General features: G+C 38.8%; 1 protein-coding gene and 1 pseudogene across 1 annotated transcript in view; both read left to right on the top strand.

The window, feature by feature from the left end:
- The window catches only part of SCN8A (sodium voltage-gated channel alpha subunit 8), a 176,569-nt gene that overhangs the window by 14,701 nt on the left and 146,851 nt on the right, over nucleotides 1–15,017 (top strand). The gene's annotated exons all lie outside the window — the stretch shown is intronic.
- Nucleotides 8,678–8,800, top strand: LOC112921284 (U4 spliceosomal RNA; annotated as a pseudogene).

Below are 15,017 nucleotides of genomic sequence, written 5' to 3'. Positions count from 1 at the left end.
TTGATTATTTTTTATTTAGTTGTTTAGTTAATTACTAAGGAAGGAAGATTGAAATCTCCGCTGTAATTGTAGATCTGTCCATTTTTCCTCTTAGTTTTATCAATTTTTGCTTCACATATTTTGAGGCTCTTGTTCAGTGTATATACATTTAGGTTTGTAACATCTTTTAGTGAATTGACCCATTTACCATTATTTAATGTCCTTTCAGCCCTGGTAATTTTTCTTGGTTTGAAGTCCATTTTGTCTGATATTGCTATTAGCCACTCCAAATTCCAATTGATTCATGTTTTCATGTCTGAAATGTATTTTCCCTCTTTTACGTAAACATTTTAAAATTTTGAAGTAGTTTCAGATTATTAAGAGTATGAAAGTAGTTCCTATATGCCCTTCACCTAGCTTTCCCTAATATTAACATCTTACATAATCTTAGTATATTTATCAAGACTAAGAAATTAACGTCAGTATAGTACTCTATTAAGTAAACTATAGAATTTTATTTGGATTTCACCAGATTTTCTACTAATGTCTTTTTTCTGTTCCATAATCCAATTCATATTGCATTTAACATCCTTTTATTTTTAACCTACATATCGTTGTATTTAGTGGGTTTCTGGTAAACAACATGTAGTTTTTTTTTTGTTTGTTTAATTGAAGTTCAGTCTGACAATCTCTCTTCTAATTGATGTGTCTACACCATTTACATTTAAGATAATTACTATTTTGAATTCAGATCTACATTTAAAAATTTATTTTCTGTTTGCTTTGTTTTGTGTGTGTTTCTCTTCCCTTCTTTTGGATTATTTGAATATTTTTTAGTATTCTAATTTATCTATTGAGGTTTTACTATCTCTGTATAGTTACTTTAGTTTTGACTGGGGATTACCATATACATACTTAATTATTCAATCTACTTAGAATTGATATTTACTACTTCAAGTGGAATGTAGAAACTTAAGCACCATTAGATTTACCTCTTTACCCTTTTACTTTTATGTTGTAATTATCATCTGTATTAAATTTACAGTCATTGAAAACACCATCAGACATTGTTAAAATTTTTGCTTTCAACCGTCATTTATATTTTAAAGAACTTTAAAGGAATAAAAATGGCTATTATATTTACTCAGATATTTACTAATCCTATTGTTCTTCCTTCTTTCCTGAAATTCTAAGTTCCCCTTTAGTGTCATTTCCCTTCCTGAAAAACTCCCATTAGCATTTCCTTTGGCAGATATGCTGGTAATGAATTCTCTTGGTTTTCTTCATCTGAAAATTTATTTTCTCATCATTTTTGAAGGATATTCTCCCTGTACATAGAATTTTAAGTTAACAGTTGTTGGTTTTTTCCAGGACTTAAAAAAATATTGTTTCATTGCCTTCTGTCCCTCCATGAAACATCCAGAGTCATTCACATTATTATTTCCCTGTAGGTAATGCATCATTTTCAAGAATTTTTTTCTTTGTTTTAGTTTTCATTGGGCAAGATTTCTTTGAGTTTATCCATTTACCATGCACTAAGTTTCTTGAATGTAGAAGTTTATGTCTTTTACCAAATTTGGGAAGTTTGTGGCTATTATTTCTTCGAATATTTTTTCTACACCACACTCTTTCTTCTTTCCTTTGATGATATAAGTGTTAGGCTTGTGTATTGCCCAATGAGTCCTTGAGGTTCTGTTAAATTTTTTGCAATCTTTTTTCCCCTTCTGTTTAGCCTGGATAATTTTTGTTGGATCCATCTTCAGGTTCACTGACTCTTCTGTCATCTTAATTATACTATTCAGAACAGATTTTAAAATTTCTGTTACTGTATTTTCTAGTTTAAAATTTTCCATTTGGTTCCTAAGTGCATGCATGTGTGCATGTGTGTTTTTTATTCTTTTGTTAAGATTATGTATGTTTCCATTTACTTCAAGAGTGTTTGTGTTTATTTGTTGGAGCATTATTTCAATAGCTGTATTACAGTCCTTGATAATTTTTATATCTTGGGGCTCGTGTCTGTTGATTGCCTTTTCCTTGTGAGATGTTTGGATATTTGAGAGAGAGAAAGTGAGAGTGGGGGGAGGCGGAAGTTTGGTGGGCAGAGGGAGAGGGAAAGAATCTTAAGCAGACTTCATACTGAGTGCAGAGCCCAAAGCAGGGCTTGATCTCATGACCCTGAGATCATGATCTAAGCCCAAATCAAGAATCAGACACTTAACCAACTGAGCCACCCTGGTGCCCTAAAATGTTGAGTTGTGTGTTTGTTTGTATATCAGTTTGGATTTGTGTCCCAAACATTTTGAATATTATGTTGTGAAACTTTGGGTCTTGTGTAAATCCAATAGAAAATGTTTCGGTTTGCTTGCTTGTTTTAGTAGGCAATCAATCTAGTTAAGTTTAGAGTGTAAGTACTTACCTGTCCTTTATGGGTCGAGGTTCAGTATCTGTTCAATTTTCAAAGTATTTGTAGTGCTATTTGTGTCTTTTCCATGCGTGTACCAGCCAGTGGCCATTCTCAGACCTGGGCAGTGGTATACTCCACAGATCAGTTGTCAAAGCCTTTGGTATGTGTTTAGGGTCAGATACGTGCCATATGCAGCTTGGGGATGAGCCCTGGAGTTCACATACAGCCTTATTGAGCCCCCTCCTCTTCCTGTTCTCCCAAACTTTCCAGATGCAAAGCATTCTCCTTTCAGCTCCTCTTACTAGAAAGCTGAGACTTTCTGTTCTACCTTGAATTTCTTGTGACTACATTTCCCTGAGAACCAAATGGCAGATAGGGAGAGAAAATAAATCAATGGCTATATCCTCTCTGCTTCTGGGATTGCAATTCCTCTGGTTAGAGAAAAGGTTTTACTGCTTGTCTGCTGTGGTCATTGCTACTACTGCCTATTTGTTTTGGGGTAAAGCAGGAGAGAACAGAAGAGACTAACAAAATTGGGGGTATTTCCTCTATCTCTTTTGGCATGTAGGAGCTCCCATTCCTGGTTTTTTTTTTTTTTTTGGTTTTTGTTTTTGGGTTTTTTTTTGCAACAAAAATGGAGGTCTTCTTTTGGAGCTCATTCTGTGTGCTCCTGGTATGCAGCTCTGGGTTTGGGCTGCCTTTGAGTTCAATCCAAGAGGTACCAGAAGTGGAAAAAAGGAAAACTCTGTTGATTACATGGTAGTTTGAGCTTTGGTTTCTTTTCCCAGTCCACTGGCAATCAGTTACTTTTCAGTCATCAGATAATGCATGGTGTTACTCTATCTAGGGATTTTAGTAGAATTCAGTGGGAGTGAGAGGGTGGAATGGACTTTTCTCCATCTTAATTGGAACCAGAAATTTTGGTTATATATTAAACACATGCTGAGGTGGGACGAGAAAGATGTGGCTTCAAGGAAGGTTATCAACCCCTGAAGATCAAATGATTGGATTAGCAGGCTTCAGGGTCCCTAGTGGAAGAGGCATCCTAGGGTGGGATTGCAGCATTTTTGGTGCCATATGCTCTCTTCTCCTTTTTGATTTTAAAATTAAAAAAAAATTTTTTTGAATAGATAATACTTGCAATCAGTACAAGAGTGATATAAGGGGAACAAAGTGAGAGAGGTAAGTTTCCTTTACTTACCTGGTCTGCGGGTTCCTTCCCCCAGAGGCATCCAGTTACCAGTTTGTTTTATATCTTTGCAGAGATATTCCACACATTAGCAAACACATAGTAGGGATAAGTGTGCATGTATTAACAAACAGTAGTGTTCTCTACACATTGCTCCGTGCCTTGCATTCTCAGTATGTCCTGAAGACCCTTCCATATTGGTGCTTGTAGAAGAACGTGTTCTTTTTAGCAGCTGTGAAGAATGCCATTAAGTGAATGTAGTGTGATTTATTAGTAAGTTCTTTATTGATGGGTGTTATTCCACCCATAAATGTATAATTATTCAGTAAATAAATATTTATTCTGTTGATTTCAATCCTTTTGTTATTATAGGAAAGTTGCATTGTATATTCTTGTACACACATTTTATATTTGTGAAGCAGTATCTGGGAGTAAAGAATATGTGTATCCATTTAAAATTGTCAAATTGTTATTAATAGCATATTGGTATGAACGTCTGCCTTTGGCTCAGGTCATTATCCCGAGGTCCCGGGACCAAGTGTATTACTAGGCTCCTTGCAGGGAGCCTGCTTCTCCCTCTGCCTCTGCCTCTCTCTCTCTCTCTCTGTGCCTCTCGTGAATAAATAAATAAAATCTTAAAAGAAAAAAAGAGTTGGATGTTTAACTGACTTAGCAACCCAGGTGCTCCAAAATCTTCGTGTAATCTTAAATATTTTATTTAACTCTGGCTCTGCCAGGTTTTGGGGTTTTTTTTTTTTTTGTTGTTGTTGTTGTTTTTCTTTACCAAAATTGTACAGGGGAAAAAAGAAGGTGGATTAGTTGGCATTTACTTTCTTTACCTTCTAATTCTTTTAAGAGACATGCCAACAAGCTGTGGAGAAAATAGTGTAAAATGGCTATATAGTAAATAGCCAGAAGGAAAGGACATGGCAGTCAAGAGGACTTGAATGGCCAGTTGATAATTCTTATATGTTGGTTTGGATTCAAGCCTTTCTTCTGAGGAACATTTTGTCCACCATGTATTTCCATCTACACAATCATGCCTATGTCCATAGAGAGGTCAGGAGAAAGTTGCATCATTTACTATGTATGGGAATAGAAGTCATACAAATACAATGGTCATTTTTTTCTACTTTCTATATCAGCAGGTATGATATGAAAAGTTTTCATGTAAGAAGCAGTCTTGGAGATGCAGTTAATATCATGGAGACCAAAGTGTCATCATTTAGGGTTTTTTCTTTAAGATTTTATTTATTTATTCATGAGACACACACACACACACACACAGAGAGAGAGAGAGAGAGAAAGAGAGAGAGGCAGAGATACAGGCAGGGGGAGATGCAGGCTTCACGCAGGGAGCCCAACGTGGGACTCAATCCTGGGACTCCAGGATCATGCCCTGAGTCAAAGGCAGATGCTCAACCGCTGAGCCACCCAGGTGTCCCATAGGGTTTGTTTTTTAATGTTTGTTTGTTTGTTTTTAATGGTTTATAGTGTTTGTTTGAAATCGTTGCATTTTCCTAATAACAATCTTTGTGACATTATATCTAAGACCTAAAATCAGATCAATGAGGTACTTAAGAATTTTCATGTTTACTTGGCTTTAATTGTATTAGTATCTGCTTCAGTTAATTTTAACAAATAATAAAATTAGCTAGAATATTAAAAAAAGATTTTTTTAAGTGAATGGTATGTTTTTTTCCAAGTGGAGACCCTAATTATTAGGTTTGGGTGGTTCTTCAGATAGCCATCTTAATTTTTTATGCATTTAACCCCATGTTATCTGAAAAATAGGGATGAGCATTCTTAGTTTTTTTAAAGTAGAAAATACGAAACAAAAACAGTTATCTTGGGAGACAGTGCACTTAATATAGTGAAGCAATGATTACCTAAAACATTATTGGAATTTCTTCTTTGAATTTGCCTCCTGAACCTGTTCCACATCAGTCAGATTTTTAAAAACGGCCCTGTAGGATCAGACACCAGTATGGGGCAGACTGGGAAGGAAAAGTTGCTGTTTCTTATAATGACTTGAGTATAGCAGGTGTACTGAAATAGGCTAAGATATGGATCATACTGGGTATCCTTGGTCTTTCCTCACATTGTGGCTTTATAGAGTAATACACTAGAGGAAAGACTATCAAGAAACTTTTTATTGCTTAAATGCTTTATCTTTTACTTTTTATCTTAATAAAGTTCTGTGACCTCTACTTATTTTTCTTTTCTTTTCTTTCTTTTCTTTTCTTTTCTTTTCTTTTCTTTTCTTTTTTCTTTTCTTTCTTTTCTTTTCTTCTTTTCTTTTCTTTCTTTCTTTTCCTTTCTTTTTTTTCTGCTTATTTCATAAAGCAAGTTAAGCAAGTGTGGCCCTTGCTAAATTATAAACTTATATCTCTGGGTTTAGAAATTCCCTTTTGAATGCTGTTTTCTGAATTTGGATTAGAGATCAGAGCCAGTATACATCTTTCCCAGAGGGCAGCCAGTGAATTCTTAGAATTTTAAGTCATTACCTTAAAAATGTAGTGCTAATTTTCATTTAGGAATACAAAGTGCATTGTATTGATGGCCTCAAAAAACTAATAGTAATAGTAGGGGTGAGTGTCAGGTGTAACTCATCAGTTCTGCTATCTTTTGCAGAGCCTGTGCAATTATTTGGCCAGAGGCTAGGATATGGCTTTTATCAGTTCAGGTACTCAGTGATGCTTCTGGAATCGTTTAATCTGGAAGTGAAGATACTGGGGGTGGTTCGAATCTTTTTAATTCTGTGTCAGAGCCAATAGTAAGTGAGAAGGAAGGGGCAGGGTCTCAGCTACAGCTCTGGGCCTCTTAAAGGCAAGCCAGCATCCAGACCAGACAAGATGAGAGTCCCAGGAGAGGCCAGAGTTCTGCTATATAAGCCCAGGAATCCGGGGAGGCTTGGAAGGCAAGGAAGGAATCCTCATCAAAGAAAGAGTGTGTAGTCCTGTGTTTTGGGAGTTCTGCCTCTGGTAAAGAGGCATCCGACTGTGAATGTGCCACGGAAGTGCATTGTCTTCATCAATAGAAGTATCATTGCAATGGATCTAGCTTACAGGATAGTGAAGTGCACTGTATTTGTTCTCTGTAGCAGATGTGCCTAATAATGTGATCCTGTTCTGTCTCACAGAAATCTTGCAGGTAAAACTTTAATTAGTTTCCTCACTATTTTGACCCTAAAGCAACCTTAGATTATTTAAAAAATCAACTTTTTATTTTGGAATAATTCTAGACTCACTGGCAAGTTTACAAAGTTACAGAGAGCTCTGCATATGGCTCACTCAGTTACATTACATGGCATAATGGTCAAAACTAAGGAACCAAGATTGGTGCATCACTGAAATTCCAGACTTTCTTTGGATTTTACCAGTTTTTATACTAATGCCTTTTTTCTTTGCAGGATCCAGTATGTCACATTGCATTCAGTTAATCATGTCTCTGTACTCTCATCTGATCTCCTCAGTTTCCCAGACTTCCCTTCTTTTTTATGACATTGGCATTTTTGAGGAGTTCTGATGAATGTATTTTGAGGAGTTCTGATGAATACCTGATGAGGTATTTTTTTTAATGTCTTTATTTTTATTTATTTATTTATTTATTTATTTATTTATAATTGGAGTTCAATTTGCCAACATATTGCATATCACCCAGTGCTCCTGATGAGGTATCTTGTAAGCTGTCCCTCAATTTGGATTTGTGTGGAGCCTTTGTCATGACTAGACTAAGGTTATAATTTTTGAGGAAGAATGCCTGAAAGGTGAAGTGCCTTTCTCATATCCTATCAGTGGTATATGATCTTTTTTTTTTTTCAAAGATCTTATTTATTTATTAGAGACATAGAGAGAGAGAATCAGAGACACAGGCAGAGGGAGAAGCAGGCTCCATGCAGGGAACCTGACAGGGGACTCGATCCCGGGTCTCCAGGATCCCACCCCAGGCGGAAGGCGGTGCTAAAATTGGTATATGATCTTAACATGACTTATTACCGGTGATGTTAAGCATAGGTATTCGGTTAAGGTACTGTTTGCCAGGTTTCTCCACTGGAAAGGGACTATTTTTCCCTTTTCCATACTGCATTCTTTGGAAATTGGTCACTAAGTCCAGCCCACACTTAGAGGAGGAGGAATAAGGATTAAGCTTCACCCCCTTAAGGAGGTAGTATCTACATCTTTTTTGGAATTCTGTAAAGGAAGATTTATTCCCTTTTTCCCCTGTTTTTTTTTTAATTGTCATTAATTTATATCAGTATGGACTTATATATCTGTTTTGGGTTATAACCATGCTGTTTATTTGATTGTTCAGATTGTTCCAGTTTTGGCTACTGGGGTCTATTCCAGATTGGCTTCTGTCCCTTTGACATGCCCTCATTCTTCTGTTACTTGAGCACTTCTTACTTTCTGGAACTAGAAGATGTTCCAGGCCTATCTTTTGTCTTCCCTGTTCTCGCTTTGGAATCAGCATCTCTGAAAGGAGTGCTGGTTCTTTTCACTGGAGAAACCAAACTCTGAGCATTGAGTGTATCTAGTACTAGTAGGTAGGTCCTCTCAGAGGATGGAGCTAGGAAGTACACGTATATATACCAGCCAATGTATGTATGCATATTTGCGGTTATTCCTGAATCTATCCATCGGTGTATATATATATACATTAAGCATGGATTCACGCTCATGTCTCTGACTCTGATCCAGCTCCACAGTGTGTATTCTAGTCTTCTCCCCTTGCTTACCTGCATTTCCTCCTCTGATAGTAAGAATACTGTCTTGCACCATCCACTATAGTGGATGGTGGATTTACTTATTTATTCAGTCCTCTATACAGGTAAAGCAAATTCTGTGTTATTAATCATACTCCCATGAGCAACAAATTTGCCGAGTATGATGTTTATGTATACTTTCATACTTTCTTTTGTCTTCAGCCTTACAGTTTTTGGTTGAAAAACATTTTCTGAAGTAACTTAAGTCAGCTCCTTTTCTCCCTCACTCTCTTCAATGAGTTTATGTCATACATTTATAATACATTAGGTTCACTTGTCGTGGTCTGCATTCTACCTTGGAATCCCCTGATAGCCTTTTGATTGTTTAAAAAATAATTTAAGCTTTGTGCAGTGGCAGTATCGTAGCCAATGAGATTTATCTGAGGAGCGATTATTGCCAATTGAAAAAATAATTTATATACACTAAAGTGTACTATTTGGGTTTTGTTTGTTTGTTTTTAAGATTTTATTTATTTATTCATGAGAGACACAGAGAGAGGCAGAGACAGAGGCAGAGGGAGAAGCAGGCTCCATGCAGGGAGCCTGATGTGGGACTTGATCCCAGGTCTCCAGGCTCATACCCTGGGCTGAAGGCAGGCACTAAACTGCTGAGCCACCCAGGCTGCCCTAAAGTGTACTGTTTGTAAGGTATAGTTCTGTGGGTTTTGACTAATACATAAAGTCATGTACCAAATAGAGTGGTTATATCACCCTAAAAACTTCCCTGTATATATCCTCATAGTCAGCCACCTACCACCACATTGTCAGTCTTAGACACCACTAATCTATTTTCCATACCTATAGTTTTGCCTTTTTCAGAATGTTACATGAATGGAATCCTGCAGTATGTAGTTTTTCACTCAGCAAAATGCATGTAAGATTTATCCATATTGTTAAGTGAACCAGTAGGTCGTTTTTTTTAGTCATCGACTAATATTCTGTTCTGTGGATAGACCACAATTTGTTTATCCATTCACCTCTTGAAAGACATCCTAGTTGCTTCCAGTTTTGGACCTTTATAGATAGGAGTGTGATTGCTGGGTCATACTGTAGTTTATATCTAACTTTTTATAGAAACTGCAAAACTGCAGCATTGGAGTTTAATCACTGATTTGGGGGATTTTTTTTTTTTTTTTTGAGGGCAGGTAGGTAAGTAAGATTGAAGCTTTTTTTTTTTTTTTAAAGATTTTATTTATTCATTCATGAGAGACACACACAGAGAGAGAGAGAGAGAGAGAGAGAGGCAGAGACACAGGCAGAGGGAGAAGCAGGCTCCCTGCAGAGAGCCCAACGTGGGATTCGATCCCGGGTCTCCAGGATCATGCCCTGGGCCGAAGGCAGCGCTAAACCGCTGCGCCACCCAGGCTGCCCAAGATTGAAGCTTAAAAACAGTCAACTAATTATTATCTATGTAACATTTAGCTTGTCAAGTGACTGCTGTGTATATAGCATTAAAGTTGGTAAGTAGGTGATACAAGAGAGCTTGCTTAAGTCTTCAAAGCAGTTTGCCTTCCGATAGAGAGGGTACATTTTTATAAACAGTGATGTAAGGCAGCGTTTAGGATTAGGCTGGGTTCTGGTTCTTTGTGTCTGGTTGTGATAGCAATGACAGTATCTAACTGATTTGTGCCTGGGTCTTAATCTGTAAAAATGACTGATAGCACAGAGCGGTAAATGCCATTAAAAGAAGGGTTTATTATTTACACTCCCCAAGAGAAGGGATGGCCCACCGGCAGGGCCGTCAGCGAAGCACTGGGTTTGGTCGGGAGCAGGGAGTGATGAGAAAGTGAGGTCCAGAACCTTTTTTGTATTTTCCATGGGAAAGACAAGGCAGGGCAGGGGAAATGACATTGGGTTAGCTATTTTGAATAATTTTGGCAGGCTTGGGGGTATAGGGCTGTTCTAGGTGTGTGGTGCCTGGCCCTGGGTTGATTGAGGGCAAGGGAAATCCTGGCTTGGTATATGAGTTGGTAAAGGATACAATTCAGAGTATGGGCTCTGGATGGCAGGGGAGGTATAAGCTTGTTAGTTTGGCCCTGTAATTAATGGATGACAAATTGAGAAATACAGAATCTAAGAAAACACAGCCTTCCTGCAGAGAGCTCTCTATACCTACTTGTTGAATAATGTAATTCAATGCTTCACTGACTGCCTACTTTAAAACAGGGATACACAAGTGTCTGAGATGAGGTCTTTGCCCTGAAGGAGCTCATGATATATCAGGAAAAAACATTCATTCATTCACTAAGCATTTATTGAACATCTACCATGTGCCACGTACTTGCTAGTCTCTGAAGATACAGGGTTTAATCTATTGGATGGAAAGTGCATAACCAAATAGAGTAGGTTTCTTCCCGTATAAACATTAATGTTTAATACCAAGATACATACTCTCATTTTGCTGCCTCTACCCCCTACTCTCCAGTTGTTTTCTAGACGCACATTTAGATTTTGAGATTTGATTATGGTTTTGGGTTTTCACATTCATGAAAAATATAAGAAAAGGTATATGATTGTCAGGTTTTCTTTTAAAGTTGTGGAGCACGTATTTTTTTTTTTCCTGGAGGAGATCATTTAAAAATGCAAAACTTTAGGGGGGTGGGTACCTGGCTGGCTCAGTTGGCAGATCATATAACCCTTGATCTCAAGGTTGTGAGTTTGAGCCCCACATTGGGCATGGAGCCTACTTTTAATAAAATGCAAAACTTTGTCTTGACTTTTTACTGCTGTGTCTAAAAGGCAGTAATGGGGGCACCTGGGTGGCTCAGTGGTTGAGTGTCTGCCTTCGGCTCAGGTCGTGATCCCAGGGTCCTGAGGGGGAGTCCCGCCCGCATCAGGCTCCCCACGGGGAGCCTACTTCTCCCTCTGCCTATGTCTCTGCCTCTTCCTCTGTGTCTCTCATGAATAGATAAATAAAAAATAAAAAGCAGTAATGGGGGAGGTTGCACAGTCATGTGTGTGTAGCTGAAGGAGGAAAGAGGAGAAGCTGTGGGGATTTAGAAACCAGGGGCTAGAAACCAGAATACTGGCTCTAGTTTTGATTTTGTTGTTAAAATACATTTTGGGAAAAAAAAATACATTTTGGGTAGATTGTCTTCCTCTTTCTAAGCCCAGTTTCCATTTCCTTATTTAGAGAATGGATTGGTGGTTACCACTTGTTCTACCTCTCTTGTATTGTGGTTAAAGATGAAGTGAGGTGTAAATCTAGACTTACTGTGCAGTACAATTGGAGGGTGTATTGTAATGCCTCTAAAAGCCTCAAAATATTAAGGGAATGAATGAAGATATCCCTTTTTTCTTTTGTTTCTGGTATTTCATTCCAAGAAATGAGAACTGAGAGACCTTGAACCTATTTTCTGAACTTGTGTAGTATTTAACACCTGGAGTTATAAGTTAGTAATTATGTGCTTTCTTAAGTCTAGCTATGGTTTTGGGTTGGTATAGTGTCAGCACTTCAAGGAGAGTAACTAGAGTATACATATTTTCTGTCTCCTTCAGAGCCTAGAATACATTGTGGGAACTCAGTAAATATTTGTTGATTGATCGATACTTATTGAATGTGTAGCCTATCTAAATAAAACCTTTGGTGACTAATTCTAAAGCAGAATATATGCAAGTGAGTGAGAAGTTGGTGTACAGACTGGAGAGATCATCATGGAATGGAGTTAATAAAAAAGACTTGATGGAAGGTTTGAGAGTGATCCTGATGTTCAGCTTAAAGGCACAATAGGTTTTGCTTGGGAAACGAAAGAAGGAAGATGTGCCTGATTAGGATTTCAGGGAGGAATGAGAATGGCACACTAGAAAGTGAATGAACTGATGGAACAGTAGTGAAAGCCAAGTTGGTGAGGTGTCGGAATAATTTTTGAATTGTAGTTATCACTGGGGCTATCAGTCAAACTAGAAACTTTCCAAGTTTGCTCAGAAGTGAGTCCTTGTCACGGTACAGACTAGCTTTGCAAGGTTGAGACAGTGCTTAGAAAGCATCTTTCTTCTGCAGAGCAATCTCCTAAACTGCTGATGTCATTAATTTGATAATCTATGTAGAATGTCAGAAGTTTCTCGTAGTTTTGTAGCCCAGCTAAGCAGATGGACCAGGAATTAACAGCCTTCAATGGAGATGTGCCAAAGTTTGGGTTACTTTCCTTCTAGAGGATGAAGAGGATTTTTACTGTGTAGGGATTCTCACTAGATGGTGTGTGTGTGTGTGAGTGTGTGATAGCATGCTGACCCCCAGCTATACGTAGCTGGTAGAAACCAGGTAAAGTGGAAAAAAGAGCTGAGTATTGGTATCAACAGACCTGTATTTGTGGAGTAGTGATGGTACTTCTTATCTGGGCATTATAGCAGGTTTGTAGGTACACCTTTTTCATGCTCACCATCAACTTAGTTATATATTAGTAAGTACTAGTTATATACTACTAAGTACTAGCCAGGATGATATTTTTACTGGCAGTCTTGGCAACACAGTATAGACATGCTCTCTGTTCTTGAGAATTTCAGTATAGGACTCTTTTTTTTTTTTTAATTTAATTTATTTATAATAGTCACACACAGAGAGAGAGAGAGAGAGACATAGGCAGAGGGAGAAGCAGGCTACATGCACCGGGAGCCCGACGTGGGATTTGATCCCGGGTCTCCAGGATTGCGCCTTGGGCCAAAGGCAGGCGCTAAACCACTGCGCCACCCAGGGATCCCTCAGTATAGGACTCTTAAACCTAAACATAAAACCATGGATAAATGATTATATAAATGTCCATCTACTATGTTTATAAGATGTGGTACCTATCTTCTGATTTTGAACTGCCATGTAGAATAGGGATTCGACTATTGTTTGACCCTCAGAATTTATGTTAAGACTGAGAGTTGAAAGCTTGTAGAGGCAAATTGTGATCAAATTTGAGGAATACACTTATCTGTTAACAGGTGAAGTGGGCTGCCTCAGATCCCAGTTCTCTGTCTGTCATAGGTATTGTAGCAGATGCTGTCATGTCTTGGTAATTTGTAAAGGAAATGCAAGTGTCATGTGAGTGTTTCAGCCTTGGCACTATTGACATTTTGTAAAGATTTATTTATTCATTTGAGAGAGAGAGAGAGAGAGAGAGAGAGGGAGGGAGGGAGCACACACATGTGCACATGTACACAAAGTGGGGGATGGGGCAGAGAGAGAGACTCTTTAAGTAGACTCTCCACTGAGCCCAACATGGGATTTGACCCCAGGACCCCAAGATCACAACCTGAGCCAAAATCAAGAGTCAGATGCTTAATCGAGCCACCACTCCACTACTGACATTTTGAATGGGATGATTCTTTGTTGTGGTGGGCTATTCTGTGCCTTGTAGAATGTTCAGCAGTGTCCCTGGCCTCCCACTAGATGCCGGCAGTACCCCCTCCCCCAAGTTGTGACACTCAAAAATGTCTCCAGACATTGCCGAATGTTCCCTGCCCCAGTACAGAACCACTGGATCTGGTGACGTTAAGGTGCTTCAGAACTCTGGTAATTTAACCTTTTTTTTTTATTTTGGCAAGTAAAGCCTACAGCATAAATTTTTTTAGTAAGGAAAATTGTTTAAAGGACCTACATAGGGATCCCTGGGTGGCGCAGCGGTTTGGCGCCTGCCTTTGGCCCAGGGCGCGATCCTGGAGACCCGGGATCGAGTCCTGCGTCGGGCTCCCGGTGCATGGGGCCTGCTTCTCCCTCCGCCTGTGTCTCTGCCTCTCTCTCCGCCTGTGTCTCTGCCTCTCTCTCCGCCTGTGTCTCTGCCTCTCTCTCTCTCTCTCTCTCTCTTTGTGACTATCATGAATGGATAAAGGTTTGAAAAAAAAATAAATAAATAAAGGACCTACATAATGGGAGTAGGGCTACTCTGTTACCTTCCCATTCAGGGAGGCTTTCTAGGGTGGGAGGTTTTTGAGAATCTGTTGTGTGATGTTGGTGAGCCTGGAATACGCAGGACATTCCCTGTAGGGAATGCTTACAGGGTGCACTCTTTGGAGAGGGCTAAGAGATGGAAGTGAGATAAGATGACGTTTGAGCAAAGGACCCCCACATGACTAGTGTGTGAGGGAGAGAGATGTGAATGAGTTGTAGCAGGTGAACTGTGGTCAAGCAGAGCATCAGAGTTCTCCTCCTTGTCCTTCTCTTTCTCCGAAAGACTGGACAGTTCTGTGCTGGAGGAGGGAGTGTCTGAGGAAATGACAAGCTTTAAGCTTGGCTTGAATCTTGTCACCTCCCTTTACTAGTTTTGACCTGGCAAGTGTTTTAACTTCACTATGCCATGTTTTTTTCATTTTTAAAAATTGTGGTGAAATATGTAACGTATGATGGACCATTTTAACCATTTTAAAGTGCAGTTCAGTGCTATTAAGTACGTTCACAGTGGTGTGCAACCATCACCATGATCCATCTCCAGAACTTTTTCATCTTCCCAAACTGGGTGCGCTCTGTACCCATGAAATTCCTGTCCTCCTTGCCTCTGGCCCCTGGTAAGCACCATTCTACTTTCTGTCTACTCTCTAGGCCCCTGGTATAAGGAGTATCATATAGGACTTGTCCTTTTGTGACTGGCTATGTCACTTAGCATCACGTTGTCAAGCTTCAGCATTGTACTTAGGTCAGGATTTCCTTTCTAAGACTGAACAGTATTCCACTGTATGTGTGTGCCACATTTTGTTTATCC

Source organism: Vulpes vulpes, chromosome 8 (genome assembly GCF_048418805.1).
Source record: "Vulpes vulpes isolate BD-2025 chromosome 8, VulVul3, whole genome shotgun sequence".
In the NCBI taxonomy this organism is placed as follows: Eukaryota; Metazoa; Chordata; class Mammalia; order Carnivora; family Canidae; genus Vulpes; species Vulpes vulpes.
The sequence above is the reverse complement of the archived record's forward strand: the minus strand, read 5'-3'. Positions and strand labels throughout refer to the sequence as shown.